At 40.6% G+C, this 17,110-nt stretch overlaps 1 protein-coding gene across 4 annotated transcripts in view; it reads left to right on the forward strand.

The window, feature by feature from the left end:
- Positions 1-466: 466 nt before the first annotated feature.
- Positions 467-17,110, forward strand: part of LNX1 (ligand of numb-protein X 1) — a 241,715-nt gene continuing 225,071 nt past the window's right edge. For 3 of the 4 annotated variants that reach the window (XM_049886898.1, XM_049886897.1, XM_049886900.1), the window contains exon 1: positions 467-791. The gene's annotated coding sequence lies outside the window, so the exon portion shown is untranslated. Of the gene's footprint in view, positions 792-9,071; positions 9,224-17,110 lie in introns of all 4 variants that reach the window. The other variant, XM_049886899.1, reaches the window with a different exon arrangement.

A 17,110-nucleotide genomic window follows, 5' to 3' on the forward strand; every position in this document is an offset into this window, starting at 1 on the left:
TGTCACCCTTAAACTTGCTCGTCACTTTTCTTTGTCTACGAACATTAGCTAGCATCCAGTGATGCGTGGTACTGCTTATGGAAAATCTTTGGAAGTTTTGGCAAGGTACTGGAAAAATTCAGGATTGTTTCATTTGCCTGATATAGAATTTCATGCACTTTTCTTTGCACATTTAAAAACAAAAAGACAAGCAGGATTCTGAGACAGGTCCAGTTGGAAGCCCTGGCTTATTTGGGGACTGGTTCTGAGCATGATGATGTCCCAGACCTAACGATGGCCGGAAGGTGCAGTGGCCAGTGTTTGTTTCCTTGTTGATTTCCTTTCCCTGGTTCCAAGCTCATGTTCCCATTGCCTGCAGGAAAACAACATCCAGGGGTGCGGTAGGCCTGACTTGGCAGCCCTAAAGGTGAACAAAAGTGTCCTGCATTTTGGCAAGAGCAGAAGGAAGTTTGAGGGAGGGAGGCTTAGCCCCATCCAAATGGATTTGTCACTGATGCGAACGAGCGGCTGCTCTGAGGGGCTGCTCTCCAACCGAAGTGGCGCCCTGACAGGCTGCCCTCTCTCGGGATCATGGATCTGCTCTGCCCAAACCTTGCAGAAAAGACAGGGGATGTGCTGATTAACCTCTGAGTATACGAAGGCAGAGTGGTCTGCACATATGTCTGGAAGACGAGGTGCAGGAAAGAGAAAGAAGCTTTCCCGAACTACTCTGGAGTCAGAAAACCTCAGCTTCCAAAAGAACTGTCACCTGAGGCCCCTTACACCTGGGAACTGATCCACAGGCAGCAAAGGTAAGATTGCCTGGTTTCTCCACCAGGTAGAATCTCATACAATTTGAGAAAATTTGACTCCTGACTATGCCAGCCTCCCACACCCACCTCTATCAGATGGGCACACACACACACACAAATTCTCTGAGGAGAGCCTTGCTGTTAGTTGCCGTTGTGTCCATTCCAACTCACGGCAACCTCATGTGTGCAGAGTAGGGTTTTTAAGGCCGTGACCTTTCAGAAGCGGATCGCCAGGCCTATCTTCCAAAATGCCTCTGGGTGGGTTCGAACTACCAAACTTTTGGTTAGTAGTCAAGTAATTAACCATTTGTATCATTGAGAAACTCCTAAGGAGAGTTCAGTAGACAGAAATACCTAGTTGTATCTTTTTTCAAAATACCAGAAAGGCCTCAGGACACTTGCTCTTCGCATGCTCATTTTTTCCCCCCGCACTGGTCTTCGCGGAAACGTCTTTCTTCCTTTACTTTCAAGAATGGAAACCATTTGCCAAACAGGTTAGTAAAACTGTAAGCAACCCTGTGAATGGCAATTGGATTGTATACAACTTTATTCTCATCAATATTCAAAACGCAGGCACATACACATTTTGTTTCATTTCTATGATAGGAACAGGTATTATCAGTCCCATTTTACCCATGGAGAAATTTAGGTCCAGAGAAATTGTGACTCAGCCACCGACATGTGTCAACTCCTGCCTCTTTTCACTAAAATGGTGACTGTATGTTCCTAGCCAAGTATCAGGCTACATTCATTGGCACATATTCTGATAAATGGTCCAATGAGAGGATGGAATTTTAAAAATTGGAACTGTCTTGAAAAATGCAGAAATACATCTTCACAGTATCCTGTTTACTTCCATTCCCGGGAATTGAATCCAGTTGGATGAATGTTGATAAACTCTGCTTCCTGTGCCTAGCACTGGGCCAGGCCGTGGTCCCAGCTATACACTCAAGGAGTGCAGAGCCATCGAAGCGGGGAGCTGCACATGGCAGCTGGTGGTAGTGGTAGTTGTCTTAAAGTTGTCTCAGGGTTTAAATGAGACAATGCACGTGAAGCCTTTGCTGGCACATACTAAAAAAATTTTTAAAAACCAGTTGCCATTGAGTTAATTTCGACTCATGAAGACCCCATGTGCTTCAGAGTAGAACTGTGCTCCATAGGGTTGTCAAGGCTGTGACCTTTCAGGAGCAGATTGCTAGACTTTTCTTCTGGGACATCTCTGGGTGGGTCCAAACTGCCAACCTTTTGGTTAGTAGTCAAGTGCTTAACTATTTGCACCAGCCAGAGGCTCCTTAAAAAAACCCAAAACCAACCCCACTGCCGTGGAGTCGATTGCAACTCATAGTGACCCTATAGAGGCTCGCAAGTGCTCAATAAATGCAAACTATTACCCTAGTGGTGCAGTGGCTAAGAGTTAGCCACTAATCAAAAGGTCAGCAGTTCGAATCCACCAGCCGCTCCTTGGAAACCCTATGTGGCTGTTCTACTCTGTCCTGTAGGGTCAATATGAGTCAGAATTGACTCAGCGGCAATGAGGTTTATTAATTTATTTGCTTCTAATCCTGGGTCCAGGCAAGATGCCGTGAATACAGAGAAGAGGGGCCCAGCCTTCAATCAAAGCTTTGTAAATTAGTTGTATGCAACTATGTACAGTTGATAGGTGCTCTGGGATCACACAGGAGGCAACCACTAATCTGTGGGAGTTGGGGTGGGGGTTTGGGAAGCCTGCTGGGTGCGAGAGGCAAGGTGGAAGAGGCTTCAGATCAAGAGGCCTTGTGTGAAGGGAGACGGCACAGAACAGCGAAAAGAGCTATTCAGATTTGGTTTCTAATCCCAGAGTCATCCCCTCCTAGAAGCGTAGCCTAACCAAGTTACTAAATCTCTCTGAGCTTCCATTTTCTCTTCTATAAAATGGAGATGTTTCTATAAAACATAAGTTGGAGAATCATCGTGATAATTAGAAAGAGAACACTAAAAGACCTCTCTCTGTTTCTGGCCCACAGAAGATGCCCAATAAGCAGTAGTTGTTATCACCACTTTAGACCAAGCCTCAAATGAACACGGGGACTGGCACAATCCATGTTCCAGGTAAACACTGAAGAGCTGGTCCTTAGTTATTCCCTCAGACTTTTCTGAGATGACAAAGGAGACCTTGGTGTTTCCACTTCATGGTGCTGGCAGATGAGCCCATCGTCAGATAAGTCGAATGGATTGCATGATCAGATATCATGTGTTATCTCTATCTAGCTATTCAGGAACCTTTCCAGTCTTTACTAAATGAGCGGGGTGAGCCCAACCCTCTCCCACACCTTGGCAGAGCACCAACAGGCAGGAGCTATACCCCAATTCTGCTTCTACGGCAGACACTCCAATCCTTCTCCACCCAGAGTGGCCTCTGAGTACGTGTTCTTTGCTAACTGAATTATTGCTGTTCTCAGCCCTCTCAGTGCACAGAGCTAAGACTTGTGTGTGTGTGTATTTCTATACTAATCTTTACATATTGAAGAGCATAAATTCACACAGGTGCTTCCAATTCCAATCCAACACCACAGAGTTCATTCTTGTTTTGTCCCTTTCCATATTTGTAACTCCCTTTTTCTCTGACAGTGAGATACCTGGCTCCCATTATCCTCAATATATTTCCTTATTTGATCAACCCCCTGACTGTAACCACCTGTGGTCACTACCACAGCTGTCTTCCCCATGCCGACACCCCCTCATCCTGTTTGAGTTCCAATGCCCAGGCCAGGCTGCCCTTTCACAGGGATGCCTTCCTTTGCCATCCAGACTCCAACACTTGTGCTGGACAGCCTTTCTGTTGGCTAACCTCCTCACCCCACTCAGACTATGACTCCCCATGAAGGTCATTTCCCATTATCTGCTTGGACACCATACTCACCTTACCAGATCTCTAACATTCCACGCCAGGGAGCCAGCAGCCCGCCTGCGTGAAAGCCCTTCTCTCCTGCTTCAGCTCTGACAACCTGCCCTGAGCCACTGTATCTTCTCTACCACCCACATGGATGCTCAGCCACACAAAATGGCCTTACGGTCTGAAGTACTTAGGAAGAAAAGGAAAGGGAATGAGGGGAGGGAGGAGAAGAGGACATTCACTCAATTGTGACATCGATGAGAAACTCAAACGTTGCTCTGTGACCATGACATGCATGTGTGTGCGCATGTTGTCACTGTCTTTGATTTGTTGGGGAGTAGAGCATATTCCTCCATATGGATTGGGTAGATGTCACAAACACCAGGCCTTAAAAAGTGTGGTTCAACCGGAGACTTACATCATCCTGAGACCAGAAGAACTAGATGGTGCCCGGCCACAACCGATGACTGCCCTGACAGGGAGCACAACAGAGAACCCCTGAGGGAGCAGGAGAACAGTGGGATGCAGACCCCAAATTCTCATAAAAAGACCAGACTTAACGGTCTGACTGAGACTAGAGGAATCCCGGCAGTCATGGTCCCCAAACCTGTTGGCCCAGGACAGGAACCACTCCCGAAGACAACTCATCAGACATGGAAGGGACTGGACAATGGGTTGGAGAGAGATGCTGATGAAGAGTGAGCTACTTGTATTAGGTGGACACTTGAGACTGTGTTGGCATCTCCTGTCTGGAGGGGAGATAGGAGGGTAGAGAGGGTTAGAAACTGGCAAAATTGTCACGAAAGGAGAGACTGGAAGGAGGGAGCAGGCTGACTTATTAGGGGGAGAGTAAGTGGGAGTATGGAGTAAGGTATATATAAGCTTATATGTGCCAGACTGACTTGATTTGTAAACGTTCACTTAAAGCTCAATAAAAATTATTAAAAAAAAATGTGGTTCAAGCCATGTATTCTATTACATTCAATACTGTTCTAAACTGCATGGCCAAGGCTCCTCGTTATCAGCTCAGGGTTGCTGTTGTGTACCATCAAGTCTATTCCAACTCATAGTGACCCTATAGGACAGAATACAGCTGTCCCAAAGGGTTTCCAAGGCTGTAATCTTTTTTTAATTGTACCTTAGGTGTAAGTTTACAGAGAAATTAGTTTCTCATTCAACAACTTATGCACAGATTGTTTTGTGATATTGGTTGAAATCCCCTCAATCTGTCAACCCTCTACCTTTCCTCCACCCCGGGTTCCCTGTGTCCATCAGTTCATTTTTCATGTCCCTTCCTGCCTTCTTGTCTTTGTTTTTGGGCAGGTGTTGCCCATTTGACCTCATATATATGACTGAACTAAGAAGCACGTTCCTCACGTGTGTTATCATTTGTTTCATAGACCTATCTAATCTTTGGCTGAAGGGGCCATACTCTCAGGAGTTTCTCCAGTCTCCACCAGACCAGTAAGCCTGGTCTTTGTCTGTATACATGTGTGTGTGTGTTGTGCGTGCATGTGTGTGTGTGTGTGTGTGAATCTGAAATTTGTGCTACATTTTTCTCCTGCTCTGTCAAGAGTGGTCAGTGGCAGTCACCCGGGAACATCTAGTTTTTCTGGGCTCAGGCTGGTGGAGGCTGTGGTGCTTGTGGTTCATTAGTCCTTTGGACAAATCTTTCCCTTCTGTCTTTGTTTTTCTTCATTCTCCTTTGCTCTGGGCGGGATGGCACCAGCTAATGTATCTTAGATGGCCACTTGCAAGTTTTTTAAACCCCAGACTCTATTCACCAAAGTTGAATGCATAACATTTTCTTTATGACCTATGCTATGCCAACTGGCCTAGATGACCCCTGCAACCATGGTCCCCAGCCCTCAGCCCCAGTACCTCAGTCCCGCAGGGTGTTTGGGTGTCTCTATGAAGCTCCTATGACTTTGCCTTGATCAAGTTGTGCTGATTTCGCCTCTATTATGTATTATGTCTTTCCCTTCAGCAAAGTTAACACTTCTACTATCTACTTAATGATTTCCCCTCCCCAGCCCTCCCCTCTCTTGTAAACACCAAGGATTGTTTCTCTCTGTGTGTAAACTTTTCATGAGTTTTTGTAGTAGTGGTCTCATATAGCATTTATCCTTTCACGATTGACTTATTTCCCTCAGCATAATGCCCTCCAGATTCATTCATATTGTAGGATATCTAATCTCACAGACTCATCATTGTTCTTTATCATTGTATAGTATTCCATTGTATGTATGCACCATAATTTGTTTTTCCATTCATCTGTTGACGGGCACTTGGGTTATTTCTCTCTTTTTGCTACTGTGAATAATACTACAGTGAACATGGATGTGGATATGTCTATTCACGTGATGGCTCTTATTTCTCTAGGAGATATTACTAGAAGTGGGATTGCTGAATTATATGTTATTTCTATTTCTAGCTTTTTAAAGAAGAGCCACATTGTTTTCCATAGTGGTTGTACCATTTTACAGTCCCACCAGCAGTGCGTAAGAGTTCCAGCCTCCCCAAAACTTCTCCAACATTTGTTATTTTCTGTTTTTTTTTATTTGTACCAGTAATGTCAGGGCGAGATGGTATCTCACTGTAGTTTTGATTTGCATTTCTCTAATGGCTAGTGATCTGGAGCATTTCCTCATGTATCTGTTGGCTGCCTGGATGTCTTCTTTGGTGACGTGTCTGTTCATGTTCTTTGCCCATTTTTGATTGGATTATTTGCCTTTTTGTTGTTGAGGTTTTACACTACTTTATAGATTTTAGAGATTAGACCCTTGTCAGGTATGCCATAGCCAAAATTTTTTTCCCAGTCTGTAGGTTCTCTTTTTACTTTTTTGGTGAAGTCTTTTGATGAGCATAAGTGTTTAATTTTTTAGGTGCTCTCAGTTATCTAGTTTATCTTCTGGTCTTCGTGCATTGTTAGTTATAGTTTATATTCTATTTATGCTGTATATTAGGACCCCTAGTGTTGTCCCTACTTTTTCTTCTATAATCTTTATACTCTCAGGTTTTATATTTAGGTCTTTGATTCATTTCAAAACAGTTTTTGTATATACTGTGAGGTATGGCTCCTGTTTCATTTTTTTACAGATGGACATTCAGTTTTGCCAGCACCACTCATTAAAGAGACTGTTTTTTCCCCATTTAATGGACTTTGGTCCTTTATCAAAGATCAGCTGACACTAGGTGGTTGGATTTATGGCCGGGCTCCCAATTCAGTCCCTTTGATCTATGTCTGTTGTTGTACCAGTACCAGGCTGTTTTGACTACCGTCACTGTACAATAGATTCTGAGATCAGGTAGTGTGAGGCCTCCTACTTTGTTTTTCTTTTTCAGTAACGCTTTTACTTATCTGGGACCTCTTTTCTTTCCATCTAAAGTCAGTGATTAGTTTTTCCATCTTGTTAGATAATGCTGTTGGTATTTGGATTGGGATTGCATTATATCTGTAGATCATTTGGGTAGGATTGACATTTTCACAATGTTGAGTCTTCCTATTCATGAGCATGGTATGTTTTTGCACATACGTAGGTCTCTTTTGATTTCTTACAGCAGTGTTTGTAGTTTTTTTTTTTTTTTTTGTATAGGTCTTTTATGTCCCTGGTTAGATTTATTCCTAAGTATTTTATATTTTTAGGGGCTTTTATAAATGGTATTGTTTTCTTGATTTCCTTTTCAGATTTCTCTTTGTTTGTATATAGGAATCCAACTGACTTTTGTATGTTGATCTTGTATCCTGCTACTTTGTTGAATCTATTAGTTCCAGGAGTTTTCTTGTGGAATCTTTGGGGCTCTCTCTATATAGGATCATAAAAAAAAAAAAAAAAAATGCAAATAGGGATAGTTTTACTTCTTCCTTTCTGATGTGGATACCCTTTATTTCTTTTCCTTATTTCTTATTGCTCTAGCTAGGACTTCCAGCACAATGTTAAATAGGAGTGGTGATAAAGGGCATTCTTGTATTGTTCCCATTCTCAAGGGGAATGCTTTCAGTCTCTGGAGAGATTGATGATGGCTGTTGGTTTTGTATAGATGGCCTTTATTATGTTAAGGAATTTCCCTTCTATTCCTACTTTGATGAGAATTTTTTTTTTTTTAAGTCAGGAATGAGTGTTGGACTTTATCAAATGCCTTTTCTGCATCGATTGAGATGATCATGTCATTTTTTTTTTGTTTTATTTTTGTGGTGCATTACCTCTATTGATTTTCTAATTTTGAACCATTCTTGCATACCTGGTATGAATACCACTTGGTTGTGGTATATTATTTTTTTTTGATATGATGCTGAATTCTGTTGACTAGAATTTTGTTAATTTTTACATCTATATTCGTGAAAGATATTTGTCTATAATTTTCTTCTTTTATGGTGGTTTTGCCTTGCCTCAGTATCAGGGTTATGTAGGCTTCATAAAATGAATTTAGGAGTATTTCTTCCTTTTTTATGTTTTGAAATAGTTTGTGTAGTACTGATGTGAGGTCTTCTCTGAATGTTTGGTAGAATTATCCATTGAAGCCGTGGAGGCCAGGGTTTTTTTGTTGTTGTTAGGAGTTTTTTTTACTACCTCTTCAATCTCTTCTCTTATTATAAGTCTTTAAGGTTTCCTATCTTAGCTTGTATTAGTTTAGGTAAGCAGTGTGTTTCTAGAAATTTGTCAAGGCTGTAATATTTACGGGAGCAGATTGCCAGGTCTTTTCTCCTAAGGAGCCATTGGTGGGTTTGAACGACCGACCTTTGGTTAGCAGTTAAGTGCTTAGCCATTGCACCACCAGGGTCCTTAGCTGGTATGTGGGCAATCACTGCTCATTTTTTCTATTCTACCAAGTCCTAGTTCAGGCTCTCCTTCATTTATTTTTTCAAAAATATATGCTAAGCGTTTCTACCACCCTTATGTCAGCTCACCATACTGTGGTAACCTGCATGTTGCTATGGTGCTGGAAGCTATGCCACGCATGGTAGACAAGTTTTAGCTGAGCTTCCAGACTAAAGAGACTAGGAGGAAATGCCCGGTGATCTACTTCTGAAAATTAGCCAACAAAAACCCTATGGATCACAGAACATTTTCTAAGACTTCAACTCGCTTATTTTGGATGCATCAACAGGAGGGGCCAATCACTGGAGAAGGACATTATGGTTGGTAAAGTGGAGGGCCAGCAAAGGCAACAGAAATGCTCAGTGAGATGGACTGACACAATGGGGCCACAACAATGGACTCAAACATGCCAATGATCATGAAGATGATGCAGGACAGGGCAATGTTTCTTTCTGTTATACACGGGGTCACCATGAGTCAGAGTCAACTTGATAGTAACTAGTAACAATAACAAAGCATTCATTGTGTACCAGATACTGGTCTAGGTTAGGGACACAGTGATTTAAAACACTTTTCTCTGCCCTCAAGGATCACTCTGCTGTGGGAAGCAGACAAGGAGTCATATGGTTGCAATTTCATGAACAAGTGCCATAACAGCCTGCCATGGGAGGCACCTACACAGACATGGTGCTCAGGGAAGGCTCTTCAGAGAGGAGATGCCCAAAGGGAACCTAGAATGGGTAGGTATTAACAAGGTAAAGAAGGGCTAGAATGGAGGCAAAGGGAGTGGTGTGTGAGAAGAGCCACAAGAGTGAAATGTGTGGTAAATTTTAGCAGCTAACTCAGGTAGCTGGTGCCAGGGCCAGAGGCAAAAGGAAGGACTGGAAAGGCAGGTTAGGGCTGGTCCAGGTGGGCCACATACACCATGCCAACAGGGCTGGGTTTTAGACGTTAAGACAAGAGACCCTAGAGCCAAACTCCTAGGTTTAATCCTGGCTCTGCCACTTAATAACTCTGTTATCTGATCTTAGGCAAGTTAAGTCTTTGTGCCTCAGTTTCCTTGACTATAAAACTAAAGATTATAATAGGACTTACATCATGTTGTTGTTGTTAGGTGTTGTCAAGCCAATTCTGACTCAGCGATGACACATTTTTCTGTATACTAGGTAAAAGAACAAATTTAATCATTATATCAATCCTATGAGACCCCTTACTTACCTCATAGGATAGAAATAAAGGTTAAATTTGTTCTCTTACCTAGTGCACAGAAAAATGCATGCATGACATGTAATAAGCATATGATAACTATTAGATTAGGTGTTGTTATCATTTCCAAATAGGCAGATCAAAAAGGGTTTACAACACTGGCAAAGCAAAGGCACCAAAAACATAATTAATTAGTTAAAAGAGAGAGAAACTTAAAAAAAAATAGATTTTGGCACTTAAAGAAACTCTGAAGTTGTTTTCTTTGGAAAAACTATAACTTCGTTGGGTTTCCATAAATTCATTTTATTGGCTTAGTGTTGTCTTTCTTTTGACGTATGGAAGGAGGTGGGGGGCACTGTAACCTTTTTATTGTTTTGATTTCTAAAAGTCCCAGTCTTGGCCTGCATGTTAAGAGGAACTTCTATCTTCTGTTGATTTCTCATTCACCATGATCTGTTAGGAATGGCCTTTGTATGCGTTCGGTGAGTTCTGAGCCAATAGTAATTGTCATGATCTCCTTGTTAAACCCAGCTCCAACCGAGATCAACTCTCCCCAAATCTGAAGGGGAGCCATCTTGAAATGCATCTGAATTTGAAATAGAAATTGACCATGTCTGACTTTGCAAGTGGAACGCTGCTCAATATCCTTGCCAGAAAGTGCATAGTAGTATGAGATTTCCCATTTTTTCAGTCATTCATCCCAAAAGACTTTCATAAGACACTCAAATAAACACCAAAAATACCTGTTTGTTTGTTTGTTTGCTTTGCCCCTATTGTCTCTAAGTCAGTTGGCCAGGTAGCTGTCTTCCAAATTTCTTGGCATAGACTAGTGAGAACTTCCAGCACTGCATTCCTTTGTTGAAACACCTCAGTTGGTATTCTGTCAGTTCCTGGAGCCTTGTTTTTCGCCAATGCCTTCAGTGCAACTTGGGCCTCTTACTTCAGTAGCAGCAGTTCCTGATCAAATGCTACCTCCTGTAATGGCTGAATGTTGACCAATTGTTTTTGGTACAGTGGCTCTGTGTATTCCTTCCATCGTCTTTTGATGCTTCCTGCATCGTTTAATATTTCCCCTGTAGAATCCTTCAATATTGCAACTCGAGCCTTGAATTTTTTTTTTTTCAGTTCTTTCAGCTTGAGAAATGCCTAGTGTGTTCTTCCCTTTCGGTTTTCTGTCTCCAGGCCTTTGCACATGTCATTATAATACTTTACCTTGTCTTCTTGGCCACCCTTTGAAACCTTCTGTTCAGCTCTTTTACTTCATCATTTCTTCCTTTTGCTTTAGCTAGTCTGCATTCAAGAGCAAGTTTCAGAGTCTCTTCGGACATCCACTTCCGTCTTTTCCTTCTTTCCTGTCTTTTTAATGACCTCTTGCTTTCTTTTTTTTTAAACTTGTATTAAGCTTCAAGTGAACGTTTACAAATCCAATCAGTCTGTCACATATAAGTTTACATACATCTCACTCCCTACTCCCACTTGCTCTCCCCCTCTTGAGTCAGCCCTTTCAGTCTCTCCTTTCTTGACAATTTTGCCGGCTTCCCTCTCTCTCTATCTTCCCATGCCCCCTCCAGACAAGAGTTGCCAACACAATCTCAAGTGTACACCTGATATAATTAGCTCACTCTTCATCAGCGTCTCTCTCCCAACCCCTGACCAGTCCCTTTCATGTCTGATGAGTTGTCTTCGGGGATGGTTCCTGTCCTGTGCCAACAGAAGGTCTGGGGACCGTGGCCACCGGGATTCCTCTAGTCTCAGTCAGACCATTAAGTTTGGTCTTTTTATGAGAATTTGGGGTCTGCATCCCACTGATCTCCTGCTCCCTCAGGGGTCCTCTGCTGTGCTCCCTGTCAGGGCAGTCATCGATTGTGGCCGGGCACCAACTAGTTCTTCTGGTCTCAGGATGATGTAGGTCTCTGGTTCATGTGGCCCTTTCTGTCTCTTGGGCTCTTCGTTGTTGTGTGGCCTTGGTGTTCTTCATTTTCCTTTGCTCCAGGTGGGTTGAGACCAATTGATGCATCTTAGATGGCCGCTTGTTAGCATTTAAGACCCCAGATGCCACATTTCAAAGTGGGATGCAGAATGATTTCATAATAGAATTATTTTGCCAATTGACTTAGAAGTCCCCGCAAACCATGTTCCCCAGACCCTCGCCCTTGCTCCACTGACCTTTGAAGCATTCATTTTATCCCGGAAACTTCTTTGCTTTTGGTCCAGTCCAGTTGAGCTGACCTTCCATGTATTGAGTGTTGTCTTTCCCTTCACCTAAAGCAGTTCTTATCTACTGATTAATCAATAAAAAACCCTCTCCCTCCCTCCCTCCCTCCCTCCCCTCCTCATAACCACACAAGTATGTGTTCTTCTCAGGTTTACTGTTTCTCAAGATTTTATAATAGTGGTCTTATACAATATTTGTCCTTTTGCCTCTGACTAATTTCACTCAGCATAATGCCTTCCAGGTTCCTCCATGTTATGAAATGTTTCAGAGATTTGTCACTGTTCTTTATCGATGCGTAGTATTCCATTGTGTGAATATACCACAATTTATTTAACCATTCATCCGTTGATGGACACCTTGGTTGCTTCCAACTTTTTGCTATTGTAAACAGAGCTGCAATAAACATGGGTGTGCATATATCTGTTTGTATGAAGGCTCTTGTATCTCTAGGGTATATTCCCAGGAGTGGGATTTCTGGGTTGTATGGTAGTTCTATTTCTAACTGTTTAAGATAACGCCAGATAGATTTCCAAAGTGGTTGTACCATTTTACATTCCCACCAGCAGTGTATGAGAGTTCCAATCTCTCCGCAGCCTCTCCAACATTTATTATTTTGTGTTTTTTGGATTAATGCCAGCCTTGCTGGTGTGAGATGAAATCTCATCGTAGTTTTAATTTGCATTTCATTTTTTTTTTTTTAATGGCTAATGATCGAGAGCATTTTCTCATGTATCTGTTGGCTGCCTGGATATCTTCTTTAGTGAAATGTGTGTTCATATCCTTTGCCCACTTCTTGATTGGGTTGTTTGTCTTTTTGTGGTTGAGTTTTGACAGAATCATGTAGACTTTAGAGATCAGGCGCTGGTCGGAGATGTCATAGCTGAAAATCCTTTCCCAATCTGTAGGTGGTCTTTTTACTCTTTTGGAGAAGTCTTTAGATGAGCATAGGTGTTTGATTTTTAGGAGCTCCCAGTTATCGGGTTTCTCTTCATCATTTTTGGTAATGTTTTGTATTCTGTTTATACCTTGTATTAGGGCTCCTAGGGTTGTCCCAATTTTTTCTTCCATGATCTTTATCGTTTTAGTCTTTATGTTTAGGTCTTTGATCCACTTGGAGTTAGTTTTTGTGCATGGTGTGAGGTATGGGTCCTGTTTCATTTTTTTGCAAATGAATATCCAGTTATGCCAGCACCATTTGTTAAAAAGGCTATCTTTTCCCCAATTAATTGACACTGGTCCTTTGTCAAATATCAGCTGCTCATACGTGGATGGATCTATGTCTGGGTTCTCAATTCTGTTCCATTGGTCTATGTGCCTGTTGTTGTACCAGTACCAGGCTGTTTTGACTACTGTGGCTGTATGATAGGTTCTGAAGTCAGGTAAAGTGAAGCCTCCCACTTTCTTCTTCTTTTTCAGTAGTGCTTTGCTTATCCGGGGCTTCTTTCCCTTCCATATGAAATTGGTGATTTGTTTCTCTATCCCCTTAAAATATTACATTGGAATTTGGATCGGAAGTGCGTTAAATGTATAGATGGCTTTTGGTAGAATAGACATTTTTACTATGTTAAGTCTTCCTATCCATGAGCAAGGTATGTTTTTCCACTTAAGTATGTCCTTTTGAATTTCTTGTAGTAGAGCTTTGTAGTTTTCTTTGTATAGGTCTTTTACATCCTTGGTAAGATTTATTCCTAAGTATTTTATCTTCTTGGGGGCTACTGTGAATGGTATTGATTTGGTTATTTCCTCTTCGGTGTTCTGTTTGTTGATGTAGAGGAATCCAAGTGATTTTTGTATGTTTATTTTATAACCTGAGACTCTGCCAAACTCTTCTATTAGTTTCAGTAGTTTTCTGGAGGATTCCTTAGGGTTTTCTGTGTATATAATCATGTCATCTGCAAATAGTGATAACTTTACTTCTTCCTTGCCAATCCGGATACCTTTTATTTCTTTGTCTAGCCTAATTGCCCTGGCTAGGACTTCCAGCACGATGTTAAATAAGAGCGGTGATAAAGGGCATCCTTGTCTGGTTCCCGTTCTCAAGGGAAATGCTTTCAGGTTCTCTCCATTTAGAGTGATATTGGCTGTTGGCTTTGCATAGATGCCCTTTATTATGTTGAGGAATTTTCCTTCAATTCCTATTTTGGTAAGAGTTTTTATCATGAATGGGTGTTGGACTTTGTCAAATGCCTTTTCTGCATCAATTGATAAGATCATGTGGTTTTTGTCTTTTGTTTTATTTATGTGATGGATTACATTAATGGTTTTTCTGATATTAAACCAGCCTTGCATACCTGGTATAAATTCCACTTGATCAGGGTGAATTGTTTTTTTGATGTGTTGTTGGATTCTATTGGCTAGAATTTTGTTGAGGATTTTTGCATCAATGTTCATGAGGGATATAGGTCTATAATTTTCTTTTTTTGTAATGTCTTTACCTGGTTTTGGTATCAGGGAGATGGTGGCTTCATAGAATGAGTTGGGTAGTATTCCGTCATTTTCTATGCTTTGGAATACCTTTAGTAGTAGTGGTGTTAACTCTTCTCTGAAAGTTTGGTAGAACTCTGCAGTGAAGCCGTCCGGGCCAGGGCTTTTTTTTGTTGGGAGTTTTTTGATTACCGTTTCAATGTCTTTTTTTGTTACGGGTCTATTTAGTTGTTCTACTTCTGAATGTGTTAGTTTAGGTAGGTAGTGTTTTTCCAGGAATTCGTCCATTTCTCCTAGGTTTTCAAATTTGTTAGAGTACAATTTTTCATAATAATCTGAAATGATTCTTTTAATTTCATTTGGTTCTGTTGTGATGTGGTCCTTCTCGTTTCTTATTCGGGTTATTTGTTTCCTTTCCTGTATTTCTTTAGTCAGTCTAGCCAAAGGTTTATCAATTTTGTTAATTTTTTCAAAGAACCAGCTTTTGGCTTTGTTAATTCTTTCAATTGTTTTTCTGTTCTCTAATTCATTTAGTTCAGCTCTAATTTTTATTATTTGTTTTCTTCTGGTGCCTGATGGATTCTTTTGTTGCTCACTTTCTATTTGTTCAAGTTGTAGGGACAGTTCTCTGATTTTGGCTCTTTCTTCTTTTTGTATGTGTGCATTTATTGATATAAATTGGCCTCTGAGCACTGCTTTTGCTGTGTCCCAGAGGTTTTGATAGGAAGTATTTTCCTTCTCGTTGCTTTCTATGAATTTCCTTATTCCCTCCTTGATGTCTTCTATAACCCAGTCTTTTTTTAGGAGGGTATTGTTCAGTTTCCAAGTATTTGATTTCTTTTCCCTAGTTTTTCTGTTATTGATTTCTAGTTTTATTGCCTTGTGGTCTGAGAAGATGCTTTGTAATATTTCGATGTTTTGGACTCTGCAAAGGTTTGTTTTATGACCTAATATGTGGTCTATTCTAGAGAATGTTCCATGTGCGCTAGAAAAAAAAGTATATTTTGCAGCAGTTGGGTGGAGAGTTCTGTATAAGTCAATGAGGTCAAGTTGGTTGATTGTTGTAATTAGATCTTCCGTGTCTCTGTTGAGCTTCTTACTGGATGTCCTGTCCTTCTCTGAAAGTGGTGTGTTGAAGTCTCCTACTATAATTGTGGAGGTATCTATCTCACTTTTCAATTCTGTTAAAATTTGATTTATGTATCTTGCAGCCCTGTCATTGGTTGCATATATATTTAATATGGTTATGTCTTCCTGATCAATTGTCCCTTTTATCATTATATAGTGTCCTTCTTTATCCTTTGTGGTGGATTTAAGTCTAAAGTCTATTTTGTCAGAAATTAATATTGCTACCCCTCTTCTTTTTTGCTTATTGTTTGCTTGATATACTTTTTTCCATCCTTTGAGTTTTAGTTTGTTTGTGTCTCTAAGTCTAAGGTGTGTCTCTTGTAGGCAGCATATAGATGGATCGTGTTTCTTTATCCAGTCTGTGACTCTCTCTTTATTGGTGCATTTAGTTCATTTACATTCAGGGTAATTATAGATAAATAAGTTTTTAGTGCTGTCATTTTGATGCCTTTTTATGTGTTTGTTGACAATTTCATTTTTCCACATACTTTTTTGTGCTGAGGCGTTTTTCTTAGTAAATTGTGAGATCCTCATTTTCATAGTGTTTGACTTTATGTTAGTTGAGTCGTTACGTTTTTCTTGGCTTTTATCTTGAGTTATAGAGTTGTTATACCTTTTTGTGGTTACCTTATTATTTACCCCTATTTTTCTAAGTAAAAACCTAACTTGTATTGTTCTATATCGCCTTGTATCACTCTCCATATGGCAGTTCAATGCCTCCTGTATTTAGTCCCTCTTTTTGATTATTGTGATCTTTTACCTATTGACTTCCATGATTCCCTGTTATGTGTATTTTTTTTAATTAATCTTAATTTGTTTGTTTTTGTGATTTCCCTATTTGAGTTGATATCAGGACGTTCTGTTTTGTGACCTTGTGTTGTGCTGATATCTGATATTATTGGTTCTCTGACCAAACAATATCCTTTAGTATTTCTTGTAGCTTTGGTTTGGTTTTTGTAAATTCTCTAAACTTGTGTTTGTCTGTAAATATCTTAATTTCGCCTTCATATTTCAGAGAGAGTTTTGCTGGATATATGATCCTTGGCTGGCAGTTTTTCTCCTTCAGTGTTCTGTATATGTCGTCCCATTCCCTTCTTGCCTGCATGGTTTCTGCTGAGTAGTCTGAACTTATTCTTATTGATTCTCCCTTGAAGGAAACCTTTCTTTTCTCCCTGGCTGCTTTTAAAATTTTCTGTTTATCTTTGGTTTTGGTGAGTTTGATGACAATATGTCTTGGTGTTTTTCTTTTTGGATCAATCTTAAATGGGGTTCGATGAGCATCTTGGATAGATATCCTTTTGTTTTTCATGATGTCAGGGAAGTTTTCTGTCAGGAGTTCTTCAACTATTTTCTCTGTGTTTTCTGTCTCCCCTCCCTGTTCTGGGACTCCAATCACCCGCAGGTTATCCTTCTTGATAGAGTCCCACATAATTCTTAGGGTTTCTTCATTTTTTTTAATTCTTTTATCTGATTTTTTTTCAGCTATGTTGGTGTTGATTCCCTGGTCCTCCAGATGTCCCAGTCTGCATTCTAATCGCTCGAGTCTGCTCCTCTGACTTCCTATTGCGTTGTCTAATTCTGTAATTTTATTGTTAATCTTTTGGATTTCTACCTGTTGTCTCTCTATGAATTCTTGCAACTTATTAATTTTTCC

This window comes from Elephas maximus, chromosome 5, assembly GCF_024166365.1.
Source record: "Elephas maximus indicus isolate mEleMax1 chromosome 5, mEleMax1 primary haplotype, whole genome shotgun sequence".
In the NCBI taxonomy this organism is placed as follows: domain Eukaryota; kingdom Metazoa; phylum Chordata; class Mammalia; order Proboscidea; family Elephantidae; genus Elephas; species Elephas maximus.